This window comes from Magnolia sinica, chromosome 3 (assembly GCF_029962835.1).
Source record: "Magnolia sinica isolate HGM2019 chromosome 3, MsV1, whole genome shotgun sequence".
In the NCBI taxonomy this organism is placed as follows: Eukaryota; Viridiplantae; Streptophyta; class Magnoliopsida; order Magnoliales; family Magnoliaceae; genus Magnolia; species Magnolia sinica.
The window spans coordinates 92301496-92314457 of record NC_080575.1 but is presented as its reverse complement, the minus strand read 5'-3'; the positions used below and the strand labels follow the sequence as shown (position 1 = coordinate 92314457).

The window sequence follows — 12962 nt, the reverse complement described above, 5'->3', positions numbered from 1 at the left end:
TGTTGTGCGCTTAGCTCGTTGCGCGTTCGCTAGTATTGTGTGCTCGACAGTATTGTGCGCATAGTAGTGTTGTGCGCCTGCTAGTGTTGTGCGCTCGCTTTTGTTGTGTGCCAATAGCGTTGTGCGCCGCACAACACTTATCTTGCATAATGAATGAGGATTCTACCTCTATCTCTCTTCCAGATCTTCTTCTTCTCCTTGATTGGTGGCTAATGACCTCCTACTGAGGGGTTAAGGGGTATTTATAGCCCTTTCACACGTGTGAACATGCCACGTTGACGTTGCGCGGTATCCCTTGTGTGCCAATTCCCCTTCGTGCAGCCTCCTTTATGCGGACTCCTTTGTGCGGACTCCTTTGTGCGGATTCCTTTGTGCAGACTAACTCCTTTTGGCACACAATGCTCCACCGCGCACAATGATCATCAGCGCACAATACCTCTCTGCGCACAATGGTTGTCTGCGCACAATGACTTCTTGCTGTCTTTCTCTCTCTCTCTTTTTATGCCTCAATAGTCACCATAAAACATGATTACGAGAGTGACTTGGCCTCAGCTTGGTGTGACTCATTGAGTTGACTGAATAACTAGTTCAGTTGTAACTCGCCATGACTTGAACTTAGTCGCTCAATTGAAAAACAATTTTTTTAGGATAGTGAGTTCAAACTTGTTTGGTATTTCTTAATTTATTTTATTTAATTTTATCCTTATATAATACAATTACATAAAATATTATTAAATATTATTAAATAATTATTACATATCGAGTTGAGTTATGTAAAGACTTATCCAAGCCTTTGAATCAACCCAACCTAGCTAAACATCGAGTCGAGTTGATCTTTTGAGTTTTTTTAGCTATAACATGGGCATGGCTATGTCAGCGAGTGGTGTTCAAAAAACATTTATTATTGAATTCCTTGCTATTATGTGCAACTAACTAATTAATATATCTATACGTGTGTGCGTGCTGTAACTTGTATGCTTGGCAACTGTTTTGTACATGAACTCAGTTTGCTTGATACGTTTTAAAACAAATCTTACAAATCTTATAATAATTGTATTGCAAGGAAGGTATTCAATAACGGTAACAGTGGTTGTAACACCTACTCCCATTATCCATAATAGCTATTAAAGCCCTTAAAAGAAAAAACTGTATCAGCCTGTAATAGACCATTATGGGGTGCGGTTAGGAGTTTTAGTTGAGTGCTGGCGTGTTAAAAGAGTGAGGAAGGCATTCATGGGAAGGCGGGTGGGCTGATCAAAGCAACCTTTGAATGAGTGCATGCAGTTCTTCATGTAAAGGGCCATTCACAGCCACCCACCTCTATGATGAAAATTTTGAAACCCAGACAAAAGATGAAGCCAGCAGTGCAAATTCCCTCTGAATGACCGAAATATAACTTAGGAATCAGCATAGTATTTTAACTTTTTATTTTTACTTACGACGGGATAAAGATTTCACTTTGATTTTGTTGCTGACTGTGATACCGAATCCATCAGTAGCAGTGGAAGAACCTATTGTTGATACTGGCCACTGTTTTCTCCATAAAAGCTGTAACACATAGAATGGAAGGTGCCGTTGTTACTATTACAGCAGTTACTTGACTGCAAGTAATGCTAACAGGGACCTTTGACACGTGTCCTTCCTGAAATGCGATCTTTGCAAATGTGAGCTCCTACGATGGATGGTGGGCAGCCAATTATAATGCTGCTTCCATATCTATCTAATAATGATGATAATGTAGACGTACATTTAATCTCATACTTATTAGTTTGCATGTACAACGACAAATAAGCCACTTAAATCTCAGCCTTTCACAAGACTGGCCACAAATTCATCAATGTTCTTATCTGAACTCCCACCTTCATCGACGGCCTTTATAGCCAGTTCCCTCCATTTTCTAGCATTTTTCTTCAACTCTTCCCCCCTCTTTCCTTCCATGACTTCTCTTATACAAAACTCCATCTCTTCCCCTCTCATAAACCCCTTCTTATCAATCCTAGCCCTCAATCCCATCCTCCACACACTTGGCATTTGTTGGTTGGTCCGACCACTGGGGCACACACACCATTGGCACACCCAAGCTCAATGCCTCAAGTGTGGAATTCCACCCACAATGTGTCACAAAGCACCCCACAGCCTGGTGGGCCAGCACCCTTGGCTGTGGACACCATGTCACTACCAGCCCCATCTCAGCCGTAGATTCTGCAAAATTGGGTGGGAGCTTGTTCTTCTCTGTCTCCCTCACCACCCATAAGAAGTGTTTGTTGCTCCTCCTAAGTCCACATGCAAGTTCCTCCATGTGGTCCACTTCTAGTGAGGCCATGCTACCAAAGGAGACATAGATGACCGATCCGATCGGCTTCTCGTCGAGCCATTTCATGCACGTCCCGCCATCCAGCTTCACGAGATTAATGTTGTAATCTTTATCCCCTTCCACCCGCTTATCCAGGTAAATGGATGGCAACATCGGTCCGATCGTCCTTGCCGGCAAGATCCCTGCCATCCACTCCGCCTACTTGGAATATCACAAGATGGTGAATATGATTAGAAGCGTAAATCTCAGTAGCTAATCAATTTTGGAAGAACTGCCAATAAACTCAAAAACATCTTATGATTAGTAAATTACAAGGCTATAGGGCTGTTTGGATGTTGGGGAATGCTAATATCGTTTATCCACTTGGCGAACCTTTTTTTTTTTTTCCAAAAACTTTGGTTGGGAACACATTCTCCACTTTATCCCAGAAAAGAATGCGCCAATCTTTACTCCAGGAGTGAAGTTTCAGAAATCGGGGAAAAGATGGAAAATGGCTCCCCAAATGCTGCAAATCAATGCATTTTGGGCGTGGTTAGTAACTAAAGGTATAATCCATGGACAACCTAGATCATTGGTCGGACCTTCTCTAGCAGTAAAAAAAGATCACAATATTCACTCTTTCCAATAACTGGATGGTCAGTATCATTGGATAAGAATGAATTTTTAGAGTGATGGGTGATTAAGGGGTCGTTTGGATGCTGGTATCTTAGTTGTAAGTGGCTTTCACCTCAAGATGCTACTTGTATGGATGTAAAATGTAAGTCACTTATAGATAAATTTATTATTATTATTATTATTTTCTTTAGATAACTTGTTAGTTAGTTACATGTAAATAGATATATATTTCTAGTAAATAAAGCTTGGAACAAGGAATCACCCCAATATTTTCAAATCACATAAGAAAAATACCGATCGACGTGAAATACATCATTGGGTTAATCCCATCTAGATGAATCTTTGAGTTGATTCTTAGGTTAATCAATCATCCGTTGGGCCACAAATGTGGAGAATATGCCTAGTGTGTGTGTGTGTGTGTGTGTGTGTGTGTGTGTGTGTGTGTGTGTGTGTGTGTGTGTGTGTGTATATATATATATATATATATATATTATATATATATATAGAGTCATGCTCCCCTGCGCACCTACGCATGTGCGCACCTTTGCACACGTGTCATAGGTGTCTAATCTGAACGGTCCATGTGATGCGGAATTCCATAAAACCCTATGTGACAAATTTTCACCCTGATCTAAAATTCTGTTGGGCCATAGCAAAGAAAAATGCAAATCAAGGGAGGAAAATGTTTTCATTTTTCATGGGCCATCAAAGTTTTAGATCAAAGTAAAACTTGGGCCCGGAGGGTTTCACGAGGTGCTGCTTCACATGAACGGTTCAGATTTTGGATCCACATCAAGTAGGATGGGTTCTCAAAAAAGTTCGTACGTAGTACGTACGAACTGGTTCGCAGGTGAGCGTTTCCGTGTATATATATATATATATATATAACAAACTAGTAATAAACCCAATCATAAATCTTAATTATAACAATCCAGAGCATGCAGAAAGGATGGACAATATCATCCCTACAAGATATATCTAGTCACAGATGTTTAGGACCACAAAGTACCATGTAGAGAGGATAGACTAGATACTTTGCAGAATAGAGGTTACGTTACAGATATTTAGGAACATCTAATTGTTGTGGTTTTCACAAAGTAGCAACCTAATTGATGGTCTAGATAAGTGGCGTTGATGCAAGAAGTCCAACTGCAATTAGGTGCATTGGAAGGTTCTATAAATGTAGCCCACTAAAAAAATAATAATAGTAAACGTGTGGGAACTTTGGCGCATTATGCTTGAGGTCCGTCCGTCTAATCACTCTTGGCCCATCCATGATATGTTCCAAGATGATGCTAGGGTGGGTGATCTGAGCCATCCATCTGGTGTTCCCATATGAGGGCTTGGCAACTGTGAGACTTTATATCTGACTCAAGACATTCATTTGATGGTTAAAAATGAAAAAATATTCAATGATCCTATCGCTAGATACAAGGGTCCACGATCAAGTGATGGTGGGGTGCATAATTTAATCAGTTTTTTTTTTTTTTTAAATGATATAGGACACATGCACAATTTTGTGATTGCCCACATATCAAGTACCGTTTGCATTCTAAGGTACAAGTGGGCCATATCAAAAATATTATTTATGGGGCCCACTGTGGATAGTATACGTCGTCCAATCCTATCAAATTATGCATTTGACTAGGCTAATATCCTAAAAAAAAGGCAATTCTAAGGATTAGATGGGCCACATGACAGGCAAAATCTGGGATAGGGATAATCACCATTAAAAAAATTATGCTTAACTGTTGGGTCCACCGTTGATCATATATGTCCCAATCTAGTCAGATTATGGGTCTAACCAAAGTAATTGGACTCTTAGAAAAAAAAGGCCATTCTGAGGATCAGCTGGGCCATGCCATAAGCAACAGTTGGGATGGGGACATTTACCATTAAAAAATATGATTATTTGTGGGGGCCTACTGTGAACTGCTCATGTCATCTAATCCAGTCAGATGGTTAAGTGACCCGGATGAATGGGATTCAGAAAATCAAGCAATTCCAATACTCAAGTGGGCCACATCGCAAGCAATAGTTGTGACGGTGCAACCACCCTTAAACCGGGCGCGGATTGCATCCTACCCTGCCTGTGTCCAGTTGGGAACGGGCAGGAGCTTTGAGTGGTCACCGCGATGTATGAACCTTATCCACACCCTCCATCCATTTTTTTCATATCATTTTAGGTTATAAACCGAAAATTGAGGCAGCTCTAATGCTCAAGTGGACTACACCACAGGAAGCACCGGTGATAATGATTTTCACCATTGAAACTTTTCTAGGGCCCACCGTGATGTTTACTTTCCATCCAACCTATTCATAAAGTTACATATACCTGGATGAAAAGAAAACACAAATATCAACTCCATCTAAAATTCCATGGCCTATAAGAAGTTTTCAATGGTAAGAGTTTAATCCCTTGTGTAGCTCACTCAAGCCTTGTATCTGCCTCATTTTTTGGATTGCATCGCAAAACGATAGGAAAAAAACATGAATGGACGGTGTCTTTTTTTGGGTTGCATCCCAAAACGATAGGAAAAAAACATGAACGGACGGTGTGGATAAGCCAGTTCTCGGCTGGGGTTGGGGGTAGAACGTAATCGGCGTCCCACCGACTGCGTCCTACCCGGCCCACCGGTCTCCGGCTGGTTAGGGGGAAGAGGTTTGAGTGGCAACCGTGATGCATGGGTCTTATCCACACTTTTCATTCATTTCTGTCGTATCATTTTAGCATATAAGCCGGACATGAGGTAGATCTAATGCTCAAGAGGACTACACAATGGGGATTAAACTTTTATTGTTGAAAACCTCTCGGGAGCTAGATAAGTTTTGGATGAGCAGATATTTGTGACTTCTCTTCATTCATGTCTACATAACTTTACGATGGCAAATAAAAATCATGGTGTGCCTTAGAAAAGTTTCAACGGTGAAAACCATTATTACTACTGCCTTCCTGTGCTGTGGTCCAATTGAGCCCTAGATCAGCCTCATTTTTGGAATTATATTCTAAAATGATGCGAAAAAATGGATGGACGGTGTGGATAAGACCCATACATCACGGTAGCCACTCAAAGCTCCTGACCGGGGTAGGACGCAATCCACGTCCATTAAAACTATCCTGGTTGTTGTTGTTAGGGGTGTACACTAATCGGGCTAGCCCGATTAACTCACTCAACTTGGCTTGAAAAAGCTCGACTCGGCCCGACCTAAAACTAAGTTCAGGTTGGGACGGGCCATTTTCTTCAGCTCGAAATTGAGTTCCGACCGAGTTCGGATATGTTCCAGTTCGGCCCAACTCGGCCAATATATATATATATATATATATATATTCTTAAATTCTTACGCAGTTACCCTAACCATTTATAGCAATTCAGGCCGTCCAAATTGTGGGTCCCTTTGTAAATGGAGCAAAGTCCTAAAAATCTATGACAAAAATCCTTCCCAAAAATCAAGGCCGTTTAAGTTACCTGTCAAAGCTCTTCCCATGGAGTAGATGGAGCAGAGTCAAGAAATCAAGGCCGTCCGCCCGATTGCTAACCGGGCCGGGCTCGGGCTGGACATGTTGGCCTGGTGACCAGGCTGGGCCAGGTTGAGCCCAATTGGACTCGGTTCGGCCATATGTACACCCCTAGTTGTTGTGGCCACCTGATTGTGTTATTGATTTGTTTTTTTTGGCACCGAAGGATAGAAAAACAGGGACGTAAAGATGGATTGGACGGCCTACACAAATCATGCTGGGCTCGGCAAACAATACGTGTGCACCATTTTTTTCTTTTACAATTGCAGAGAGTACGGGTACACTCTGCAATTGTAGGAGGAGGCTTCAAACGCTGCTCCGAACAGGGAATAAAAAAAACTACGATCTGTGGTTCTCGGTGGTAGTCGCTGGTTCGTGAAGGCTTTTCTAGTCGCCTGAGGGAGGGAGGAAGATTGGGGGATCTGCTATTGTTGCTTCCCAATTGCAGAGAGAGAGAGAGAGAGAGAGAGAGAGAGAGAGAGAGAGAGAGAGAGAGAGAGAGAGAGAGAGAGAGAGAGAGAGAGAGAGAGAGAGCTGTGTTTCCTCTCTTCCCCTCCAAAAATTTCAAACCTAACCAGTAGCTCAATTCTCACGCCTGTCTGTAAGTTCCCACCTGTAAGTTACTTACCTTTAAATCACTTACAACTGACAAACCTACGGGCATCCAAAGACCCCTAAAGGTGGAATGCATGAAGGATGATCCAGATCAATGAAGGGACGTTTTTCTGATATGTCAATCAAGATGGACCGTTTCGTTGCCCATTGATCAACAAATACGGGTGGGGATGACACAACGGACAGTCATATGAACGGATCAGAAATGATACATTTTCAGGATTCTTTCGAGAAAAAAAGACCCCCGTGTGTCAACCCAACAAAGATTCAAACGGAAAAGCATCCATCTACCCTAAATCAAGACGCCATCCAAACCATGGATTTAAGACTTGGTGTTCGGACTAATTCGTCCAGTGTCGAGCTGAGTCACGAACTCCGCTAGGTCAGGGGTGACTCATTGTATTAAAACCATGGTCCAAACTTGAAAACTCGCAAGACCCACCTCGGCCTCCAGTTCTTTAAATGTATTCAAAAGGACCCAGTCCGCTTTCTCCACATTAGAGAACTGATTCAACGCCATTGCGAAGTATGCCGTGCAAGATCCCAACACCGAGAAAAATGATGGCATGTCGTGAATTTCCAGTGGCGGTAATCCAGGCAATCGAAGAGTTGTGTCTTCCAATGGGAGGGTCAGATTGCCATGATACACATGGTAGTAGATGGCATTAACAATGCATGGCTGGGTGAAGAACACGGCTCCAGACAAGCCAACCCGTTTGGCTACGTTCAGCGCCCAAGGAAAGAACGCATCGTAGACAAGACAACTGACGGTATGGCCCGAACGGTCTAACTTCTCGATGAGCTCGGCTAAAGTTCGTGAACCAATGGTTTCCAAGCGCTCGAGGTAGCCCTTGATGGACCCCACTTCAGTGTAGCCACCTTGGTCACAGCCGTCAGAGATGAGCCCGATGCCAACTGAGCCAGTGTCGAGTTGGACTGAATTGGAGATGAAGATGGTGGTGGCTAGGGTGGCCTTGATGCCTTTTGAGACTAAGCGCTTGCCAAGTTGTGACATGGGGTTTATGTGGCCTTGAGCTGGGTATGGGAGGAGGAGAACATGGGATTTATAACCACCCTTTCCTTCATCCATTTCTTTCAACAACTCTACACGTCTTTGGTTATGGCACTTGGTTCTCATGGATTATATCATATATAGGGGTGCGAATGAGAGGAGGATAATCATAGTAAAGAGCGTGTAGCACCTGATCTCGAGTCGGACAGGGGGAAGTGCGTGTGTCACGTGTAACAACTCATCACTATGGTCCCAGATGACGTGTGTGTGTGACGTCTAAGGTTTTAAAGAGTTGGACAATTCCCATCCGACTCGTCAACTCGGACTCGGTCGGACCTGAACCCAGTTTGACACCCTAACTCACTCTGACTGCGGCAAGTTAGGCTAAGTCACCCCTGGTACTGGGCCGATCAGCCTTGGCCTCAGAGAGACTCATGAGCATAGTTCTAATACTCAGCTGACTCTGCTTGAAACTTGGCCGAGTCAACTTGACTCATATTTTGAGCCGAGTCTCTACGAAACTTGGTAACGGCTTGATTTGGCCTTGAGTCGAAGATTCTAACATTTTGGTACTCCAGCAATCGGGTATTGAATGTAATTGAGTGTTACCGATGAAACCTTTCGTACACGTGTAAACTTTAAGACCCATAGATCGCGAGCCTAAACTCAAACGTAGGAGCCTATGACTCAATTAATTGAATCCTGTACCCTAACAAATTGAACGGTATCATAATACCTGCGGACCTGGGTCATCAGGTCTCCAGTCAATTAGTCCCTAATACGTGAGAAAAGAGAGTCGACGCTGCTTGGCAACGAGCATAATGCTCGATGTGAGTGAATGGTCAACAATATATAGGGTGAACCCTTGACCTTGGAGTTGTGAACTAGTCTGATTTATGGCAATTTAGGTCATGTTGGTTGCATCAACTTATGTAGCACAAAAACATAATAGAATTGGCATCTTCAGTCAAACTGATTGATCGTCGGTTCCTGTCGGTCTGACCGACATTCGTCATCGGTCGGAGTGATGACAACCCCAAAATTTCATTACCTTGCAACCATCGAGTTTTTCAAATGGGGAGCTATAAACGCCCTTTGCCCTCTTTTCTTCTTTCATTTATTAGGTGAGGGAAGTAAGCGAGAGTGACAGATTGGGAGATCGGGTATGGATCACTGCATTGGGGCCGTTCTCCTTCGAATTCGTACTATGCAAGCTATCCCGCATATCTCATGGCCGGATAACCCGTCGATTAATTGGTAAGAAGTTCTCCCACGTACATACGCGTCTTCCCCAAAATTCTAGTAATTTGAAGCTATTAGCGTTGAAAACTCATCATTTCTATCTAAACCTTAGAATTTTTTTATGCTAGGGTCTGTTCATTATAGGAGTTGTGGTTCCCACAAGCAATTTATGATGGCCCCACTACAAAAAAAAAACAGCGGTTTTACCAACAATTTTTTTTTTGTCGGTAAAATTGCACTTTTACCAACGAATTTCTTTTTCGTCAGTAATATTTTTATCGACGAAAATTTTCGTCGGTAAAAGTATTTTACTTTTTAAGATTGAAAACTTTCGCACCATTTTGAAAATTTCGCTGTAAGACTTTTGTCGATGAAAATTTTCGTTGGTAAAAGTGTTATGTTTTTAACTTAGAAATTTTTGCCCTGAGTTTTACCGACGAACTAAAACCTTCGGGAATAATGTTTTTACCGACGAAAATGTTCTTTAGTAAAAATATTTTAATTTTTACGATAGAAAATTTTCACGCCGTTTTTGAAATTTTCGCGGTAAGACTTTTGCCGACAAAAATTTTCATCGGTAAAAGTAGTATGTTTTTAACTTAGAAATTTTCGCCGTGAGTTTTATAAACGAACTAAAACTGTTGGAAATAATGGTTTTACTGACGACAATTTTCATCGGTAAAAATCTTATATTTTTCAGATAAAAAATTTTTCGATGAACCTTTTCGTCGATAAAAAACACACAAACAACTTTTACCGACGAAACATTTCGTCGGTAAAAATGTTATATTTTGTAACTTAGAAAATTTTCACCCTAAGTTTTATCGACGAACTAAAACCGCCGGGAATTATGTTTTGTACCGATGGAATTTTTCGTCAGTAAAAATATAATAATTTTTAAGACAGAAAATTTTACTACTGTTTTGAAAAGTTCGCGGTAAGACTTTTACCGACGAAAATTTTCGTCGGTAAAAGTGTTATATTTTTCACTTTGAAAATTTTCGCCCTAAGTTTTACCGACGAATTAAAACCGTCAGGAATAATATTTTTTCCGACAAAAATGTTCGTCGGTAAAAATCTTATATTTTTCAGATAAAAAATTTTCACGCTGAGTTTTACCGACGAACCTTTTCGTTGGTAAAAAACACAAAACAACTTTTACTGACAAAATGTTTCGGCGGTAAAAATGTTATATTTTGTAAGAAAATTTTCACCCTGAGTTTTACTGACGAACTAAAACCGTGGGGAACAATGTTTTTACCAATGAAAATTTTCGTTAGGAAAAGTGTTTATTTTTAAGGTCGAAAATTTTGGCGCAAAGTTTTACCAACGAAAATGTTCGTCGGTAAAAAAAACCAAAAACCCACTTTTATCGACGAAAAGTTTCGTCGGTAAAAGGGGTAGAAACTGGATGAGACTTTTACCTATGAAATTTTCGTAGGTAAAAAACGTGGATGAAACTTTTACCTACGAAATATTTCGTAGGTAAAAGTCTCTCTCTCTCTCTCTCTCTCTCTCTCTCTCTTTTTCAACTATCGAGGATAGGAATCGATTCAAGACTGCCTGCTAATAAGTGAGGCAATCGATCAAAACGCTAACAGCGAGATGTAAACTAACCTTTGTCCATCAATCAATTGGGCCTACACCTGTTACAATATAGTTCATCATATTCTTCCTGATATACACCTGTTATATAATATATTTCACAATATTCACATTCACATCCATCTAAACCCAAACTACGTAAATCCATCCAAACATAAACTACATCCATCCAAACACAAACAATCTTATCCACATCATATTCATCCACGCATAAATACATATAAGTTTAACATCATAAATAAAATACAAAATATTATTCATAGCTTATTTCTTGGTGGGGCTCACAAAATTCAGTATGGTGAACACATCGCCAACTGTGCATACACACCTAGGTCCTTACTCATGCCTTCATGGTAGATTCAAAAAAGTTTTAATACAACGTCACGAGTTCAAGTTATCATTGTGGTTGTAAGCGACTTTGGTGTGTGGGTGTGTGTTAAAAGAAAAAGAAAGAAAGAAAATGTTGATTTATCTTTTGGGTTGAGCCTAATGGTACTTGGTGATTTCTCATCATGTAGAAATTATTATTAGTTGTTTTTAAAAAGGTGATATTAGGCCACTTATTTTAACATGATAAAATATTACATGTATATTAGAGAAAATACCACAAAATAAACAATCCTATGGAAAAAAATAAATGAAAAGAGAGAGAACATATGAGAGGTAATCCTTATCTCCTTTGATAGATTCAAGCTGCATGTGCCTTACCCAACTTCCTATAAGGAGAAGTTATATGGGTCTTGGAATAATGTTGGTGACTAATGTTGGTAAGAAATTACTGGTAATTAATAAGTTGATTTATTCTTTCCATACATTTATATTAACTCTATTGTCCTTTCGATTGTGTAGCGAGATTCTGTCACTGGCCAGGAGCCTGGACCAGTGACCTCTACAGAGGGACTCACTATCAGCAAGCGACGGGATCTTGGGTACATCCTACAGCCAGCGAGAATTGGGTAAAAATCCTTACATTTTAAAATTTAATTATATTGAATTATAATAATGTCATTTGTTATGAAAATTCATATATTTTCATTACAGGCGGCGATGAACACCTTACGTAGTCAGCCTACTCCCGATGGTACTTAGTGGAGTAAGCCAGAGATCTTAAGTGAGGTGCTTGGCACCCGTTCTGGGTATGTGTGTGGGCTTGACTATGGTGCCAAGCTCATGACACCCGCTAGAGTTGCCTCCAGCTGATCCATCATCATTGGTGACAGTGCCGTACGCTGAGCTGATATCGTAGAGAGAGAGGTTCAGCAGCTATAGTTCATCCATCATCCATGACATTAGAGAGCAGCTGGAGAGGCAAAGTGAGAAGCTGGAGAGGCAGAGGGAGGAGCAGGAGAGGAGGATGGAGGAGCTAACGAGGCAGAGGTAGGAGTAGGAGAGGAGAATGGAGGAGCTGGTGAGGCAGAGGGAGGAGTAGGAGAGGAGGATGAAGGAGCTGACGAGGCAGAGGGAGGAGCAGGAGAGGAGGATGGAGGAGCAGGCGAGGCAGAGGGAGGAGTAGGAGAGGAGGATGGAGGAGATGTGGGTGGAGCATGAGCGACGGATGACGGAGATGTTTCAGGCTGTCGCTGTACGCTTACCCACCAATGCCTCACCACATCTGCCTTCATCTTTGTGATTTTTTATATTTTTATTTATGATGTTAAACTTATATGTATTTATGCATGAATGAATGTGATATGGATAAGATTGTTTGTGTTTTGATGAATGTAGTTTATGTTTGGATGGATTTACTAGTTCGGGTTTAAATGGATGTGAATGTGAATATGATGAAATATATTATATAACAGGTGTATATTAGGAAGAATATGATGAAATATATTGTAACAGGTGTATATCAGGAATTTTGTGCTGGAATATTGGAAAAAAAGAAGAAACTTTTACCTACGAAACTTTTCGTAGGCAAAAGTTTTGTAAATATTTTTACCTACGAAGATTTTCGTAGGTAAAAGTATCGTGAAATATTTTTACCTATAAACATTTTTATAGGTAAAAGTTTTTAACTTATTTTTTACTGACGAAATAATTCG

At 40.9% G+C, this 12962-nt stretch overlaps 1 pseudogene; it reads right to left on the bottom strand.

Annotated features, from left to right (window-relative positions):
* Positions 1–1727: 1727 nt before the first annotated feature.
* On the bottom strand, positions 1728–8204 carry LOC131240230 (UDP-glycosyltransferase 74F2-like; annotated as a pseudogene).
* Positions 8205–12962: the final 4758 nt, after the last annotated feature.